The following is a 19,335-nucleotide window of genomic DNA, read 5'->3' as shown; positions in this document are numbered from 1 at the left end:
TTTATGTCACTATTTAATAAACATAAATGTTGGGGGCTGGCAGGGAAGAACTTTCAGAATGTTTGCTCCTACCCTGAAGTGTGTAAAGATATTACTGTGTGACCGTGTTTGGCTTAATCTTCTGAATTCAGCATTTTATCAAGCCATTTTTTTTCTTTAAGCTTACTAAAAATATTTCTGCAGGAAACTATTTTCTAATGCTTAGTCCCTTGGGTTCTGTTTCTACGTGATTTATCCCTTCCGAGTGAATCACTCATTTTCTTAGAAGTCCCTGTAACTTCCCGGTCTCACTGTGAGCAGACACTCCTCTATTTCTCAACGAGAGTTATTTTTAAGCCACCAAAGCTCAGGAGATCAAACAGCGGCTTTGGTTGACACATCTCTTACGCATCCAGTTACTAGGCTTTGGGGAAAGTTCACATTGTGCAAAATTTACATTTGCGGGGCTGTAGACATATTCTCTTTACATAAGATCCAGAAGGCCTCTGGCTTCATGCTATTCAAAGGTGATGAAGCAAAATAATGGATTGTTTTCTTCTTTTCAAGAAGGAAAAAAATCATGCGGACCCAGTCAAAAACTAAGAAAAATACAAAACAAATTGTGATACCCAAAGGACATTTCTGTATTATGGAAAAAAAATCTTTATCTACGCAGGGGACAGAGCCTCAGGGCCAGGGTAATCCTAAAACCTCAGAAGCAACCCAGCCTTGCCTGGATGTTGCTGTAAACTGGGAAAAACAGCTGGGGGCTGGCATGAACTAGCATCCCAAGCAGCTTGAGCATGTTAATGGCTAAGGAGAGAAAAAAGGTGTTCTAAAATGTGCCCTGTTCTCACCAGGTAGGCAGGGTGATAGAGAGACAAATGTCTTTGAAAGAAGACTTAAGTCTCCCAAGAGAAGCGAGCACACCACACCACACAGGGTCACACAGGGAAGCCCCAAAGTCGACCAGAAGGCAGAAGGCTGCCAGGCAAAAGCACAGCCCAGAGCACTCATTGTGGTTTCCATAGGAAGGAATACAGGAAGTGGGTAGGCAAGTTTGAGCACGATTGGGATTGGCTGATTTGAGTCATTTCAGAGGGCTCTGGGCTATAGTGATGGTCTCCATTTGTAGGGCCTTGGAGTGACTTAGAACAGTTAGGTAAAGAAGGTCTTAGGGATAGGGCATTGTTTGGGTTTGCATATGAAAAGTGTGCTCACAAAGAAGTTGTTGACCAATTCCAGGAAATAGGTAGCCAGGGAGGGGAAGTCAGCCCCCAGCCAGCAACATACCAAGGCACCATAAAATAGAGAAAACAGGTCTCATGTTGGCATGGTACTTAAGATTTCTGGGACGCCTGCCTCCAATCCAAGTGCCTAGGTTCGCGTTCCAGCTCCACCGCCAACTCCAGCTTCCTGCTGCTGTGCACCGTGTGAGGCTGCTGGTGATGGGTGGTTCAGGTAGTGAGGTCCCTGCCACCTGGCTGGAGTCTCAGCTCCTCTGATTCCAATCCAGGGCCTGCTAACGTGCACCCTGGGAGATGGTAGGTGATGGTTCATGTACTCGGGTCCCAGCCGCACAAGTGGGAGACCTAGAGGAATCCTGACTGCTGGCTTTGGCTGTTTGGTTATTGCAGGTATCAGCAGGGCTCCCTGCCTTTCAAATACAACTGAAAAATAGGGGCTGGTGCTGTGGCATAGTAAGCTAAGCTTCTGCCTGCGGCGCCAGCATCCCCTATGGGTGCCAGTTCATGTCTTGGTTGCTTCTCTTCTGGTCCAGTTCTCTATTATCACCTGAGAAAGCAGTAGAAGATGGCCCAACTACTTGGGCCCCTGCACCCACATGGGAGACCTGGAAGAAGTTCCTGGCTCCTGGCTTCAGATCAGCCCAGCTCTGGTCGCTGCAGCCATTTGGGGGGTGAACCAGCAGATGGAAGACCTTTCTTTTGGTCTCTCTCTCTCTGTAACTCTGACTCTCAAATAAATAACATTAATAAATAAATAAATAAATATTTTAAATAGCAATAATATTGAAGAATAGTGAGTTAATTAACTTATTTTGTTAAGTGAACTTAATGAAAAATGTAAATAACAAAACTTCCTGTTCGATATTGTTAAATAAAATTTATTGGAGGCCATTTCTGGATCAAGTTCTTACTTGGGGCCAACAAATCAAACCAAAATGGAGTTCCTCTTGCTGAAGTCTGCACCACCAAGCCAAAACTAAGCTGTTTACCTGAACTTCTGAGAAATGGGAGGAAAGAGAGAGAGATAATAACCAAATCCCCAAACAGACCAGTTTTAGTAAAAAAGAAAGTGGGGGGAGGCGCTGTGGCATAGCAGGTAAGGCCACTGCCTAACAGTACTGGTATCCCACAGGGGCACCGGTTCGAGTCCCAGCTGCTCCACTTCTGATCCCGCTCTCTGCTCTGGCCTGGGAAAGCAGTAGAAGAAGGCCCAAGTCCTTGGGCCCCTACACCCACATGGGAGACCTGGAAGAAGCTCCTGGCTCCCGACTTCAGATCAGCCCAGGTCCAGCCATTGTGGTCATTTAGGGAGTGAACCAGTAGATGGAAGACCTCTCTTTCTCTCTCCCTCTGTGTGTGTGTGTGTGTGTGCTCACACACACCTCTGCCACTCTGTAACTGTGCCTTTCAAATAAACAAATAAGTCTTTAAAAAAAAATAAGAAAGTACCCTCTGCTTTAACCTTTATACAAAAAGTAACTTGGAAGTAACTGGGCCAGCCCACTGGGTGTTCTCTGCTTCTGCTTTCCTCAGCTCTTTTCTACCATAAAACCAGCTCCCTCTGCTCGGCTCATGGGAACACTCATTCTCCTTTGTGGAACAGATTCTATTCAATTCTTTTTTTTTTTTTTTTTTTTTTTTGACAGGCAGAGTGGAGAGTGAGAGAGAGACAGAGAGAAAGGTCTTCCTTTGCCGTTGGTTCACACCCCAGTGGGCACTGTGGCCAGCGCACCACGCTGATCAGAAGCCAGGAGCCAGGTGCTTCTCCTGGTCTCCCATGTGGGTGCAGGGCCCAAGCACTTGGGCCATCCTCCACTGCACTCCCTGGCCACAGCAGAGAGCTAGACTGGAAGAGGGGTAACCAGGGCAGAATCCGGCGCCCCGACCGGGACTAGAACCCGGTGTGCCGGCGCCGCAGGCTGAGGATTAGCCTATTGAGCCACAGCGCCGGCAGGTTCTGCCCAATTCTATAATCAAAAATAAGAACCAAATAAAATTTTTCAACCAAATATGTTGTGATTTGACTTTTGACAATGCAATCCACTTTTTGGAAGAAAAACAAAAGTAATTACTTGCATTTAAAAAGTGAGGTGGGGAGGCCCTATGTTGTAACACACTGGAGTAAGCCACCACTTGCAGCACTGGCATCCCATGTAGGAGCACCAGTTATAGTTCCTGCTGCTCCTATTTCAATGCAGCTTCCTGCAAATGTGCCTGGGGAGGCAGTAGAAGATGGCCCAAATGCTTGGGCCCCTGCTACCCACGTGGGAGACCCAGTTGGAGTTCCTGGCACCTGGCTTCAGCACTGCAGCAGATGGTTCACTCCCCAGATAACAGCAACAGCAAGGACCAGGAAAGGCCGAAACCAGGAGCCAGCAGCTTCCTCCAGGTCTACTACGTGGGTGGCAGGGGCTCAAGCACTTGGGCCATCTTCCACTGCTTTTCCCAGGCTACTAGCAGGGAGCTGGGTCAGAACTGGAGCAGCTGGGCCACACACCAGTGCCCACATCGGATGCTGATGTCACAGGTGGAGGCTTCACCCACTGTGCCACAATGCTAGCCCCTATTTGTATTTTTTAATTTTTATTCTTTTTTTATTTGAAAGACAGAGAAACAGAAAAGTAGAGAGAGAGAGATAGAGATCTCTCCTCCACTAGTTCACTCCCCAAATGCCAGCAACAGCCCCGGCTGGGCCAAGCCAAAACCAGAGACCTGGAACTTAATCTGAGTCTCTTACAAGGATGACAGGGACCCAACTACTTGAGCTCTCACTGCTCCCTCCCAGAGTGCACATTAGCAGGAAGCTGGAATCAGGGTAGAGCCAGGACTCGAACCCAGGCATCCAATTATGAAATGTGAGCATCCCAGGCGGCATCTTAGCCGTTCTGCCAAACACTTACCCTCTTTAGTTGTATTCTTAAGGTTTTTACAGTAAGCACATATTATTTTATAAAAATGATTTTAAAGTATTATTTGCTTTCATTATACTGAGGTTTCTTCTCCCAGAGATATTTCTGTCCACTGTTGGTGCTGCCAGGTCCAGGGCCCCTAAGATCACAGCTGGCCTTGCTGCAGAACCATTTCCTGTCTCAGGTCCCGTTCAGAACCTGCGCCCTAGGGCTTTCCCAGGAAGTGAATGACAGCAGCCTGTCCAGGCCTGCAAAACCCGAAGAGACTTCCTAAGCTTTGCTTCTCTCAATGGTGAGGAAGATGTGGGACAGCAAGGTGTCTCTCTTCAGAAGAAATATCCCTAAATACCCAGATTTTTACCCAACTCACTAAAATGTCAAAAGCCCTAAACTCAGGGTTTCTTTTCCTTTCTGTGGCACATATGTGTCTTGCTAAGGCACCAAAGAAGTTTGCTACTAAAATATAATAATAATAATTTTTTAAAAAAGAAATTTGCTACTTGCTGAACATCAAGTCCTATTAGCATACTTTCATCAACTATGGGATATCAAAACATTTTGACCAGTATTCTTCCAAAATAAATAATGATAGTGAGAAAACTGACTTAGCCCTAGAGCCAAGCCTATGGGGTGTGGTATAAATTCCAGACACCTTGCAAACAATCTGTCAAGCCACAGCTTAGTCCAGATTCTGATTACCCAATTTAGCACCCTATTAATTCAACTTCTATGTTAATACCTTCAGACCAGAAGAGCCTTAAATGTCCTTTTTGGTCTAACACCTGTACAACCCACTCTCACATACGCTCCCCTGACTGCTCACTCCCATAAGTGACTACCTACAAATCTAAGTATAAACTCTCTTCCCAGACCAGTCTTTGTGCCTGTCCATCGGAGGTCTGTTGGGTTTTAACTCTTATTATAGGTGGGGAAAATGAGTGGTACCATTTGTGTGGGAGGCAAATGCCGGGTAGTCTCATTTTGGAGGATTCTGGCAGAGGTCTTGCTCCGCTGCTGGCAAGGGAATAGGGGAAATCCACAGCTCCCAAGCTCTCAGCCTTGTCCACATCTGCCCAAATGTCCCCCACCAACCCACAGAGCCCTCAGCCTCGGATCAGGCACCTAATAATTTTAAACATTTGATCAGCACCATGATCCCAAGTGGTACCAACCCCACAATGACAGAAGATGCAGGATTCTTCCGAAGCCGTCACAGAGGCCTCTGGTTCTCCGTGTGTATTCCTAATCCAGCATCCATACCTTTTCATTTCTCTTGTAGCATTTGTGTCATGAGAAGAAGCCAGTCCTTATAAACACAATCTTCACAAACACTACTATCACTATAGCAACTAAGTCCACAGCCACTTGATCTCCCCGTGCCTTGCTTGCCACCTGCACTTCATATCTTCATACCTCCCAGGGGTGATCTGAGTAACCATGGTGGCACCACATGCCATGGATTACCCACATCCCATTCTGTGCCACCCCCTCAGAGAAGCCATCGCTGTGCTGCTTGAATGGATGCACAGCCCGGTCCCAGCGTCCTGCTCCAAGTGAACCAGCATAACCTGGAACTGAGTGCTGTCGCTCCATTCAACAGCCCCATGCAGAAGACCACAATGGAACACAGGTGACACCTGCTCCCTCTGTTACACAGAGGCTGCAGGTCCGGCCCAGTGGCATCCAGGACACAGAACTCCGTGTTTAATTGGTTTAATTTTTTTTAAAATGCCGTTTCAATAACATTTTGTGACTTTTTTGCTAGCCATTGATAAGATGATGTGGAGTCAATGAAAAAGATCGTATTACACCTTTTCACTCCAAAGTCTCCCACCTGTCATCCCTTGTCTTCCAAAGGCTCTTTTTGCCCCTACTTTGCCAGCAGGAATTTCTCTTCTCTTCCCACCCCAACTCAACTATTAATTAAGCTCTTCCTTGGAGATCTTGCTTTCCACCTAAAGCAGAATATTGGTGTGCTTCTTCCACACAAATCCAGTGTTTTTCCAACAACAATGAGGGTGAACTAAGTTTCCTTTCTCCTATGGCTGCTGCATCCTTAGCATGGAGCTCAATGACTGTCACATAAACCAAAATCATAGTAACAAGGATATTTTATAGCTTTGAACATTTTCTATGTGTCTTATGCGAGGGCTTCAAAAAGTTTGTAGAAATGGAATTAAAAGGCAATGCCCAGGGCCGGCGCTCTGATGTAGTGGGTAAAGCTGCCACCTGCAGTTCCTGCATCCTATATGGGCACCAGTTCGAGTCCTGGCTGCTCCACTTCAGATGCAGCTCTCTGCTATGGCCTGGGAAGACAGTAGAAGATGGCCCAAGTCCTTGGGCCCCTGCACCCATGTTGGAGACCCGGAAGAAGCTCCTGGCTCCTGGCTTTGGATCAGCCCTTCTCTGGCCATTGCAGCCACTTGGGGAGTAAACCAGTGGATAAAAGACACCTCTCTCTCTCTCTCTCTCTCTCTGCCTCTGCCATTCTGTAATACTGCCTTTCAAATAAATAAATCTTTATAAAAAAAAAAGACAATGCAATTTTAGCATGAATTAAATCTCATTTAAACTTCACAATACTATATGATATGTACTCTTATTATCCCCAATATTATGTCATAATTCTCATGACTTTATTTCCACATTATTTTATTGACCCCCAAACAAAATACCCCAGCATTGTCACCAAGCCTTTCTCACTAGATGTCTCACTTTATGATTCCATCAATGGTGACAGATAACAGCAACCAACTCTAGCTAAATTAATCAGAAATAAGGTGGGGGAAGAAGTGTTGTTAACAGGCAAAAGATGGCCCGCAGAACTAAAGCAACAAACGATCAGCAAGTCTTGACAAGGGCAAAATCCAAGCGAAACCAGAGAATGCAGTAGCAAGAACTAATGGACAGACTCCTCGGGCCTCCACTGTTGGAATGAATCAGCTTTAACTATTTTCAGTTCTTGGGTCACTGCTTCAAGCCTCGAATTCCAGAGAGAGTCTGATTGACATCAGGTGGGTCCCCTGGGCAGCCCTTGGCCGGAGCACACTGCAACTCACAGTTCTACCAAGACTGCATTCCAGAACAGAAAACAGAGGAGCAGTAACCAAAAGAAGGCTTCCTGGGCACCAGGAAGGCAAATATAAGACGTCTACTGAAGTGGATTTAACATGTCCACCAGCTGGGGAGCAAGACTTCCACTGCTGCAATACTCAAAGAAGGCAATTTCTAAAGAAAAAAGTCCAAAGTGTTTTCAGCATTGTTTCTCAAAAGGACTGTTTTTAACTAAAGCGTAGAAGAAGGGGGCCACCACTGTGGCATAGTGGGTAGCACTGCCGCCTGCAGTGCCAGCATCCCGTAAGGATTTGAGTCCCGGTTCGAGTCCTAGCCGCTCCACTTCCAATCCAGCTCTCCACTATGGCCTCAGAAAGCAGCAGAAGATGGCCCAAGTCATTGGGCCCCACACCCACATGGAAGACCCGGAAGAGCTCCTGGCTCCTGGCTTCAGATCAGTGCAGCTCCAGCCATTGCAGCCATTTGGGGAGTGAACCAGTGGATGGAAAACCTCTCTCTCTGTCTTTCCCTCTCTTTGTAACTCTGCCTCTCTAAATAAATCTTAAAAGAAAAAAAGTTAAAAAAAATTTTTCTAAAGGAAAACTGTCACAAACCATTTAGTGTTGCCTTAAATTATTTTTCACTGCAGCATGACTAAGATGTATATAAACATAGATCCAGGGCTAAAAATTATTGGATTTATATCCCTTAGAAAATTATAAAACCAAAATAAACTTTAAGATGCAATACAAACAAAATGACAAAATCAATAAAATTCAAAGTACTTAACATAAGCTTGACTTGACAGATGATATTTTTCTGAACCTGATCTGCTGCTCCCCATGTGAATAAGTACAACTGCTACGTTGCAAGTATTTTGGAGTTCAGCATTGCTGTGCTATTGCATGTGTTGTGATGACTCAATTTTCCCACCACTTTATCCCTTCCATCCACTGGGAGCCTTGAGACAGCAGGCCAGGCCCTTACTTAGCCTTCAGTTGCTGTAAAGACACATCTGCCCTCTCCTTATTAGCCCGTGATAACCAGAGTTGAGTTATCAGATGCTGAACTGGAAACACAGGAGCAAACAGGAGCATAAAAGTTATTGGCAGGACTCGGTTATGAAACGGCCACCCAGATAAACCATAACATGCTGATATTAACATTTTTGAGATCACTTTAGGAATAGAAATGCAAATTTTAACCATTCTGAAGAACTCAAAGTTGTCTGAAAATATATCCTTGGAGCCCCAGGGATCACAAGCCCCAGTTTAAGAAACTGGTTTTGTGCCATGGGATCAGCCCTGGAATAAATTGAAGCCTCCTGAGAGGACTCCTTTAGACGGCATTACAATCATTTGTGGCCATAAATTCCTAGACCTGGATTTGGTGTAAAATTTCCATATGTGCTTGAGAGTGCATATGCCCTTGACATTCTGCATTCTGTCATCCAAAAAAGAAAAATACCTTGCAGACTGTTGGTAATCTCTGTTAAACAGTTGAAAAGCTTCGATTTCATGGTTATAATAATATATTTTTCCACTAATATATGGCATGTAAATATTTATCTTCATTGTCAAGTGGCATAAAAAACCATGTAAATTGAGTGTATAGATAGATGCTGATATTCAGACCACACTTCCAGTTACAAAATATGCTTTAATCAGTATATTTCTGAAGTTGTACTTACGAAATGCATGAAGTTTGTATTCCTTAAATAAAAGGTTTCTTTGGGGAAGAAATGGGGGGAATATGCTTTATATAAATACAAGCAAGTTAATAAAAGTAATTACTACTAATTGTTTAGCTTTTTCTCTGAATAAATGCACATAAGGATTTCCTGACTTCGAAATATTTCTGATCCAATAAATCCAAGTGACATTCCTTTCTTTAAAAAGTGACCTCAACAAAACCAAATTTTACACTAAATTTCAGAAATATGCTGAGTTAAATGAAGAATTATGGCATCATCAAAAGGAAATGCTTTCATATGTGAGATAAGAATGCTGCAAGAATGTTTGAACTTTGCACTTACAGTTCTAAAGTAATCTCCAAGAGTTTCACATCAGCATGTCATGGATTATCCAGGTCCCATCTGTATTATTATAAGAAAGATTTTTATAGTTGCTGGTGGAAGCAGTCTGTTTAATTTGTAATTTTGTCTTCTTTTCACAAGTATGTAGGAAACACAAGTAGCACCAATAGTATTTCATTGGAGAAGAGCTCTCATATCTCCCATATAAGAAAAAAACTATGTTTTATATATCTATATTAGTTCCAAATGCCAAAATGATGTTGTTTCTGTAGATTAACAGAACTAGTTAATGTACTTGGTTTATATACAGAAACCTCCTTCTAATGTTCAGTTTCATTTTATGCAAAATGTAACTACCCTCAACTTCCATAGGAAAAAATGTAAAGAATTTGCCTTTTGCAGGCAGACATCAAGGGTAAAATGTTCTGTCAACATTGTATATCTCTCTATAAAAACTCCCAGGGTGAACTTGGTCACACTGAAAGAATGTAGGGTTGGCCAAGCATAATCGTTTGCACAATTCAAAATGAGTTAACAGTTGGGTGATAAAAATTTTTAAAGACTTCTGCATTATCTCACACTTGAAAATGTTTCCTCTTATAGCACTTTATATGAGAAAAATCAGAAAGCTTTAGAACTACGGAAAAGTCTGTGAATTAATCCTCTGTTAAGGTTAAGCTGGGGCTGGAAGGAATATCCTACAAGTTTCACGCATGTCATCATCATTTAAAAAAAAAGATTTATTTTTTATTTGTTTGGAAGTCAGAGTTACAGAGACACAGAGAGAATTACCCACCGGTTCACTCCCAAAATGGCCACAACAGACAGGGCTAGGCCAGCTGAAGCCAGGAACCAGGAACTCCATCTGGGGCTCCCGTGCGGGTGCAGGGCCCCAAGTTCTTGGGCCATCTTCTGCTTCCCCAGGCACATGAGCAGAGAGTTGGACTGGAAGTGGAGCAGCCTATACACAAACCAGCACTCATGTACTCAAACCAGCACTCATGTACTCAAACCAGCACTCCTGCAGGATACCTGTGTCACAGCAGCAGCTTAACCCACTGCACCACGACACCAGCCCCAGGGTCTTCATTTCCTAAGTGACTGGAAGTTGGCTTACTGTGAGTACTACAACATGGAGTAAAGTGGGTGAACCTTGAAGCAAATCAGGCCTAGGGCCGAACACAGGCTTTGCTGCTTGCTATGTGATCGGAGGCACACCGTCCTTAACCATGCTGAGCCTCGGCCTGGCAACCCAGGTGAAGAGGCTCAGAAGGCACACCTGTAGGAGTCAGAGGCCTTGGCTTCCCTAACCTACTCTGACTTCGGCAATTCACAGGACCTCCTGGGCCTGCCCATCCTCTCATGAAAATAAAGGGCTCAAAGGGCTCAGTGGTTCCTGACAGGAACAGTGCTTCCTCCTCTTCCAGGCCATTTGGAAGTGTGTGGGGTGTTTTGTGAGGGTCACAAAAGCTAAGGGAATCTGGGATGCTAAATGCCCCACAATAGGGTAGACGTGCCATTCACAAAGAACTGTCGCATCCAGAAACCCAACACAGCCCTGATGTGAAACCCAACTAGATCAGTTTCCACCTTGATGTTTCATCATTTTGCTTATGTCATTGTTTCTTTACAATTATCTGTTTTTTAAGATTTTGTTTATTTGAGAGGTAGAGTTACAGAGAATGAGAGGGAGAGACAGAGAGAAAGGTCTTCCATTGGTTCACTCCTCAAATGGCCGCAACGGCTGGAGCTGCGCCGACCCGAAGCCAAGAGCCAGGAGCTTCTTTCTGGTCTCCTATGTAGGTGCAGGGGCCCAAGGACCTGGGCCATCTTCTACTGCTTTCCCAGGCCAGAGCAGAGAGCTGGATGGGAAGAGGAGCAGCCGGGACTAGAACCGGCGCCCATGTGGGATGCCAGCGCCTCAGGCGGAGGATTAACCTACTGCGCCACAGCGCCAGCCCCGCAATTATCTTCATTTTTAATATTGTATTTAATTATTTGAGACACAGCATTACAGCCAGAGATGGGGAGAGACATAAAGGCCTTCCATCTGCTGGTTCACTCTCCAAATGGCTGCAATGACCGGAGCTGGGCTGATCTGAAGCCAGGAGCTAAGAGCTTCTTCCAAGTCTCCCAAGTGGGTGCAGGAGCCCAAGCACTTGGGCCATCTTCATGGCTTTCCCAGGCCATAGCAGAGAGCTGGATCAGAAGAGCAGCCAGGGACTCGAACCAGAGCCCACATGGAATGCTAGTGCCACAGGCAGAGGCTTAGCCTACTATGCTATAGTACCAACCTTACAATTATCTTTAAAAAATGATTGATTTATTTATTTATTTGAAAGGCAGAGTTACAGAGAGGCAGAGGCAGAGAGAGAGAGGTCTTCCATCTGATGGTTCACTCCCCAGTTGGCCGAAATGGCCAGAGCTGCACCAATCTGAACCCAGGAGCCAGGAGCTTCCTCCAGGTCTCCCATGTGGTTGCAGGGGTCCAAGCACTTGGGCCATCTTCCTGGCTTTCCCAGGCCATAGCAGAGAGCTGGATTGAAAGTAGAGCAGCCGGGACTTGAACTGGCGTTCATATGGGATGCCAGCACTGCAGGTGGCGGCTTTATCCACTAGCCACAGTGCCGGCCCCTACAATTAATTATCTTTTGATAAGCCAGGTAACTCAGTGCTGCGAAGATTCTCAGGATATCTGTCAACATGAAAGAATCATGGAGTAAAAACATGGCTCCGCCTGGTGAAATACAGTGCTCGAGGCAAGTCCAAGAGTGTGTGAGACAGAGGCACGCCTGAAACAGTTCCTAAAGGAGCTCCCCAGAGAAAGCAAAGGAAACCTTTAATGAGCCCAGTTCTGGGTGCTATGAACTGGGCTATTCCCTCCAGTTCACACAGCAACCTATGGAACATGACCTACCTCCCCCTTTCATAGACAATGAAACCTACCCACAGCTCCAAGGATTGTTTTTCTCCAAACTAGATGGAAACAATACGTAAATGTGTGTGTGTGTGTGTGTGTGTGTGTCCAAAATGGGAAAGAAATACAACATTGAAAATACTGCGCCTTCTTCTTTCATTGGAGACAGGACAAGAGGAGGTGCTGAAGGCGCCCTCTCCCTACCTCTCCTCCCACACCCCACTTCCTCATGGGGCCCACTGCACTCCTCATACTCCTTGCATGGCAGTGCAAGCCCCCCAAAATTTTCAAGGTGCAAAAGCCCCAGGACCCACGCAGAATCGTGTCAGCTGTTTTCAACCATACACTGAGATTTTTGTCACCCAGGAATTTAGCCTCCTGGCATGAGGTGATGAGCCCTGAAATCCAATCTCTAGCAGTGATGGTAACAGTTCCCAAGAAAATTTGGGGTGCTCCATGTGAGAGACCCGGAAGAAACTCCTGGCTCCTTGCTTTGGATCAGCTGAGCTCCGGCTGTTGCAGCCATCTGGGGAGTGAACCAGTGGAAGAAAGACCTCTGTCTCGCTCTCTCTGTCTCTCTCTGCCTCTGCCTCCTTGTAATTCTGCCTTCCAAGTAAATAAATAAATCTTTTAAAAAATGAAAAAAATTGGGGTGTTGTGGAAATGCCCCAATTTCACATGTGTTTGCCTCCAGATGGAATCTCTGTGAGTACACCCCCTGAAGGCCACTTACCTAGCCATGGTGCTTTTATATCTGTGTATATGTAGCCCCTTCCCATTGACCTTCGGGTCACATGGCCCAGTGCCCACCACCACCACCATCACAGGAGGCTCTGAACTCTTCCTCTGGTCAGCAGCATCCAGGCTTCAGGGGCCTGAGGCCTCAGAACACTGATCAAGCCCTTCCTTTAGCTCCGGATGGCCCACTCACCTGCCCAACCACACGAGGGCAGGTGGCTGGACTGACCACCCCTTTTGGGGTAAATCCCACTCTCCACCCACAGCCCCATAGTAATGCTCTTAGCCCCCAAGAATGTCAGAACACATTTCTCTATCGGTGTATTTGCCAAATGGGCTGTTCCGTCTTTGGGGACACCATGTGTGGTCAGCCCTAACCCCGCCAGGCCCCTTGACTCCAAACAAAGTTCCTTGACTCAGTCTCTCTCCTATAACAGAAAGAAAAGATGGGGGCTGGGAGCATTTGCAGACTCTCGGGGTCTCCATTCCCGACGCAGGACCAAGGAAACCTGCACCACCAGTGTCCTGATGCTGACACACAGAATGACGTGGCCTGCAAGTGGACTAGGAAAGCCTGCTTGGGAGAGATTACAGGCACAAGTACTCTGTCTCCGGTGACGACCTCCATGTACACAGACAACCCCTTCAGCTCCCAACTCTGTTCTAGGAGAGAGTCTCTGCTCCACACTTGATTACTTAAGGACTAGCTCCCCGGCACAAAGGCGGAGCCTGCTCAGGAAGCTGGAGTCAGGGGCCTGGGGAAGACCTGGATGGCTCTCCTGGCTCCAGCTCCTGAGCACAGCTTCCTGCTGATGAAGCCTGGAGGCCACAGTGATGACTCAAGCTGTGGGTACCTGCTGCACTTGGGGGAGACCTGGATTGGGTTGCCTGCTCCTGGCTTCAGCTCAGCCCAGTCCTGCCTACTGTGCACATTTAGGGAGTGAGCCAGCAGATACAAACCCTCTCTTTCTCTCTCTCTCTCTCTCTCTCTCTCTCTCTCTCTCTCTCCTTCTCAAATAAATAAATAAACTTTAAAATAATAAAATGAAAATCAGAAGCCTGAAACAGTGCTGTCTCCAGTTTGAGTTCACCAAGTATTCAAATGTCGAGGAATATGATCAAGATCACCTGCTAGGAAAGACAAATACTGGGTGTTCACCCTTATATGTGTGACCCAAAATTAAAATAAAAAAGAAAGAAATGCCTGTGGGTATCAGTATTGCTGCAGATATAATTGTGTGATACTTTGTTTTATACCTTTGTCAAACCAATGGTAAGAATGTTATACTACTATAGTTTGAATCATCTGTGATTTTTTTAAAATTTACCGTATATAAGTGAAATGGTCATTTTTCCATTCAATTATTGTTAATAGCTATTCTCTACATTCCCACAGAACTAGGGTCTTTTTGGTTTTTACTTCACAAGCATCTTATTTGGTGAAGTATTAAGCCTTTTTACTGTAATGTAAATTTAAGATAAGTTATCTCAAAAAAAAACAAAAAAAGATAGAAAGGGAGAAGAAAGAAGAGTGGGAGGGAGGGAGGAAATATCATTATGTTCTTAGAATTGTATCTACAAACCATATTAAATCCGTTAAAAACTAATTAAAATTTTTTTTAAAATAAATAAAACTGCAGGGTTTTTTTTTAAGATTTTATTTACTTATTTGAGAGGTAGTGTTACAGACAAAGAAACAGAGAAACATCTTTTATCCAAATGGCCGCAACTCCCAGAGATGGGCCAATCCGAAGCCAGGAGCCAGGAGCTTCTTCCTGGTCTCCCACATGGGTGCAGGGGCCCAAGGACTTGGGCCATCTTCCACTGCCCTCCCAGGCCATAGCAGAGAGCTGGATTGGGAGAGGAGCAGCCAGGACTAGAACCGGCACCCATATGGGATGCTAGCACTTCAGGCCAGGGCATTAACCCACTGTGCCACAGCGCCGGCCCCATATACATGTTTATAATTCAGAAAAATCAGCTATTAAAAGTCAGCAAACATTTTTTCAGTGCCTATTCCATGCCGGGTACAATGCTACGTCTTAAGAAAAAAAGATTTAAAAATATCTCCAGGGACTGGCATCATGGTGCAGAGGGTTAAGCCACTGCCTGTGACTCCCAAATCTCATACAAACACTGATTCAAGTCCAACTACTCGGATTCCTATTCAGCTCCCTGCTAATGGGCCTGGGAAAGCAGTGGAAGATGGCTCAAGTACTTAGATCCCTGCCGTCCACATGGGAGACCCAGATGGAGGTCCTGGCTCCTGACTTTGGCCTGGCCCAGTCCTGGCCTCTGTGGCCTTTTGAGGAGTGGATCTCTCTCTCTCCCTCTCTCTTTCTCTCTCTCTCCCCCTCCCTCCCTCCTCCCTTCTCTCTATAACTCTGCCTTTCACATAAATAAATAAATAAATAAATAAATCTTTTTTTTTTCTTTAAAATCTCCAGACTCAGGAATACACATGTATGGAAACTCAGTCACAGGTTCCCAACGAGCAAATTCTAGCAGCGAATCTTCACTGCCATCCACCTCTTTGTCAGGCCTGAGGATTCTTACGTTGGTAAACCCGAGTCACTCCAGAGAGACGTATGTATAGGAAAGGAAGGACAGGGGTGGACGTGCGAGGGCTGAAAATAGCAAAGGAAGGTAAATCACCCGGCCTTTCTGCAGAGATGCCCAGGAAGACAGAGGAGGCTGGGAAAAAGCCTCCTTCCTTGGGATTGTCCCCGGGGATTGTACAGCAGGAAGGAACCAGGACATCCATAAGAGGGTCTGACAGCCAGGACTGAGCTGACACAGAGGCACCCGGGCAGCCCAACAATGCAGCCCGCCTTCACATCAATGCCATTTTTAAAAAGGGCCCCAAATTCATGTAGTGGGGAATGGGGTTTTATTATTAAAAAGTACATATGGGTCCCAGCACTGTGGCATAGCGGGTAAAGCCACTGCCTGCAATGCTGGCATCCCATATGGGCACCAGTTCAAGTTCCGGCTGCTCCACTTCTGATCTAGCTCTCTGTTATGGCCTGGGAAAGCAGCAGAAGATGGCCCAAGTGTTTGGGCCCTGCACCTGCATGGAAGACCCAGAAGTTCCTGGCTCCTGGCTTCAGATGAGCACAATACCAGCCATTGGGCCTTCGGATGGAAGATTCTCTCTCTCTCTCTCTCTCTCTTTCTCTCTCTCTCTCTCTCTTTCTCTGCCTCTCTGTAACTCCGCCTTTCAAATAAATAAATAAATAAATCTTAAAAAAGAAAAGAACTTGAGCTGTGAGACAGAGAGCAGTGGTGAGCAAGGCAGCAAGCTTTCGCGAGGGAATGTATCCGTCCGAAGCAACGGGCCCCTCTCCAGATGGATCAGAGGGAAAGTGCCCAGCGCACAGACTGCAGTAAGCAAGGTAGCCAAGTGTAATGACGAGAGTACACCTGACAGGCCAGGTGGGCGGCTCAGCAGAGACCTGAGGGCTCAGTTAGCACTCAGACTGGAGTTTACCAGGGGATGGAGTCCACTTCTCCGCACAGTTTCTCCTGCCTCCCACCTGCTTCTGGGTGTGAAGTGTGAAATTCCTCCTAAGGTTTCATCACCTAGTTTCATCAGCACAGGGCAAAGAGGAGTGCCCTGGGAGTGCTTTTCTTGAAGGGAAGGCTGGAACTACCTATGACATTATTGGGGTATGGGCAGGACTTTGTGATATAAAATACGGGGCTACTTCCAAGGCATGCTTCCAAGGCTGCTACACTCCTTTCTGCGGGTGCTTTGTTTTCCTTAGGCCTCTTTCACACACATAGCTAATTTCTAACTTCCCACCCAACACAGCCATTCAGTCCTGAAGCTACTAGATGGGTAGAACAAGGAAAAAGACGGCCCAGAGCAGCGCATCAGAGCTCACGAGGGGAACAGAGCATTCGACCCTGGGTGCAGCCGCACGGGTGCACACAGCCCTAGCTTGAGAACGAGGGTGTCTCCACTGGGGAGGCAGCAAGGGAGGTGTCCCTGTGGAAGGGCAGCCCCACAAGGGGCATCCATCTGTGATGCGGCATCGCAGGTGGTAACTTTACCGGCTGCACCACAATGCCAGCCCTGAGTAGTTCAGTTTTACTCCACTCACTCCAGTGCTTTTGCGAGAGAGGTAAAATGTACCATTGAGGCTGCTCTCCTGTATTTGCTTCTCCTCCTATCTTAAGCCTCCCTCCTGTCCAGCAGAACTCAGTATCTTCCTTCCCTGCTGCACTGTGTGCGTTCCCTTCTCTTGAACATACCCACAATCTTCTAACTTGGGGTTTTCCACCTAATAGTATATTTTTAATATTTTCTATATCAAGGCCGGTGCCGCAGCTCAATAGGCTAATCCTCCACCTAGCGGCGCCGGCACACCGGGTTCTAGTCTCGGTCGGGGCTCCGGATTCTTTCCTGGTTGCCCCTCTTCCAGGCCAGCTCTCTGCTGTGGCCCGGGAAGGCAGTGGAGGATGGCCCAAGTGCTTGGGCCCTGCACCCCATGGGAGACCAGGAGAAGCACCTGGCTCCTGCCTTCGGATCAGCGCAGTGCACCGGCCGCAGAGTGCCAGCCGTGGTGGCCATTGGAGGGTGAACCAACAGCAAAAGGAAGACCTTTCTCTCTGTCTCTCTCTCTCACTATCCACTTTGTCGGTCAAAACAATATATATTTTCCATATCTCTATATATAAACTTCTAATTCATTCATGGGATGACTGTGGGGTATATTAATAATGTACTTGTCCATCCTACCACCGAAGGGGGTGGGGCTTTAGCTGGTGGCAGGCTTTCACCATGACAGCAGGACAGTGATAAGAACCCTCGGGGGCCAGCGCTGCGGCTCACTTGGCTAATCCTCCACCTGTGGCACCGGCACCCCAGGTTCTAGTCCCGGTTGGGGCACTGGATTCTGTCCCTGTTGCTCCTCTTGCAGTCCAGCTCTCTGCTGTGGCCTGGGAAGGCAGTGGAGGATGGCCCAAGTCCTTGGGCCCTGCACCCACATGGGAGACCAGGAGAAGCATCTGGCTCCTGGTTTCCGATCAACGTGGTGCGCTGGCCGCAGCGGCCATTGGGGGGTGAACCAATGGAAAAGGAAGACCTTTCTCTCGGTCTCTCTCTTTCACTGTCCACTCTGCCTGTCAAAAAAAAAAAAAAAAAAAACACCTCGGGCATGCTTCCAGGGGCACAGGGGTGAGTTTTTGCAGCAGGGCCCCCTCAATCTCACATGCTTTTCCCTACAGTTTGCTTGTTCCACAGCACAGTGGAGTAGCTGTAGTTCACAATAGCTTATTGTATATTGTATGAAGACTAGAAGAGAAAAGCTTAAAGGCTCTGAACAAAGAAATGCTAAGGAAATGAAATGCGAGTTCCTTTTCAGTTCACACTGTATAAATATCTTGAAATATCACACTGTACCCCATAGATATATGATAGTTACATGTTAACCTAAAATGTAATACATATATATAAAACTCTGTGACATGTAAAAAATCAAAGAAAATTATAGAGAAAAAAGAGTAACGGGTTTATATGGCTGTAGGTAGCAACCAGAAATCGCTGGGAAACTCTTACCTCCTTGAAGAAGAAAGAAGCACTTGAGAGGTATCTCTGGTGACCAGATCTCTGCCATTTGCAACCACTCCTACGGAAGCCCACCTCACTCAGGGAGCAGCGTGTGTCTTCTAGCCTCACTCTCCTCCACACAGCCGGCTAATGGGCCTCCACAGGTGCTGCTAAAATCTGGAACAGAGCAAGGGAAGCGTGTTGGAAATGATGCTTGTCTACGTGAAAGAGCCAAGGCTGCTTGAAGGTTTAAAGGGAAACCTGACCCCTGGGGCAGGTGGATTAACAACCCCTGCAACCTTGTCCTTGAAAACAGTGACTGTTTCCTCACGTGGCAAAGGAACCTCATTGGCATAATCAAGACTTTTGAGATGTGGTGATTATCAACATAACCACTAGAGTCCTAGCAAGAGAGGGGCAGAGAGAGATAGGCAGATCCTATGCTGCTGCCTTAGAAGACAGTGGAAGGGGCCAGGAGCCCAGGGATGCAGGCAGTCTCTAGACACAGGCAGGGGCATCCCAGGGGACAGTCTTCCCAACACCTTGACATTAGACCAGGGCCCTGGTCTGCTTTCTATTGCTGTTCCTGAGATGAAACAAACTATAAAGAATACAGACTTATTTTGGCTCATGGTTCCAGAAGCTAGGAAGTCCAAGGTTGCAGAGTCCCCTCGTGCTGCTTGAACTCATGGCAGAAAGCAGAAGGGCACATACAGAAGAGAGGAACCAAGGAAGCTGACCTCACTTTCATCACAGCCCATTCTCATACAAAAGGCACTTTTCTATTACAAGAGCTCCAACCCATGACCCAAACATCTCTCCCAACACCATTGCACCGAAGAACTAAGCTCCCACACGAACTTTTGGGAGACACACAAACCATTGCACCCAATGAGTCATTT

The 19,335-nt window shown here is 46.4% G+C and overlaps 1 long non-coding RNA gene across 1 annotated transcript in view; it reads right to left on the bottom strand.

Annotated features, from left to right (window-relative positions):
• Positions 1-18,910, bottom strand: part of LOC138845176 (uncharacterized) — a 31,489-nt gene extending 12,579 nt beyond the window's left edge. Inside the window, exon 1 of the long non-coding RNA XR_011381996.1 lies at positions 18,443-18,910. This is a non-coding gene — a long non-coding RNA (uncharacterized lncRNA). The remainder of the gene's footprint in view (positions 1-18,442) is intronic.
• Between the last annotated feature and the right edge of the window lie 425 nt (positions 18,911-19,335).

Source organism: Oryctolagus cuniculus, chromosome 14 (assembly GCF_964237555.1).
Source record: "Oryctolagus cuniculus chromosome 14, mOryCun1.1, whole genome shotgun sequence".
Taxonomy (NCBI): Eukaryota; Metazoa; Chordata; class Mammalia; order Lagomorpha; family Leporidae; genus Oryctolagus; species Oryctolagus cuniculus.
The sequence above is the reverse complement of the archived record's forward strand: the minus strand, read 5'-3'. Positions and strand labels throughout refer to the sequence as shown.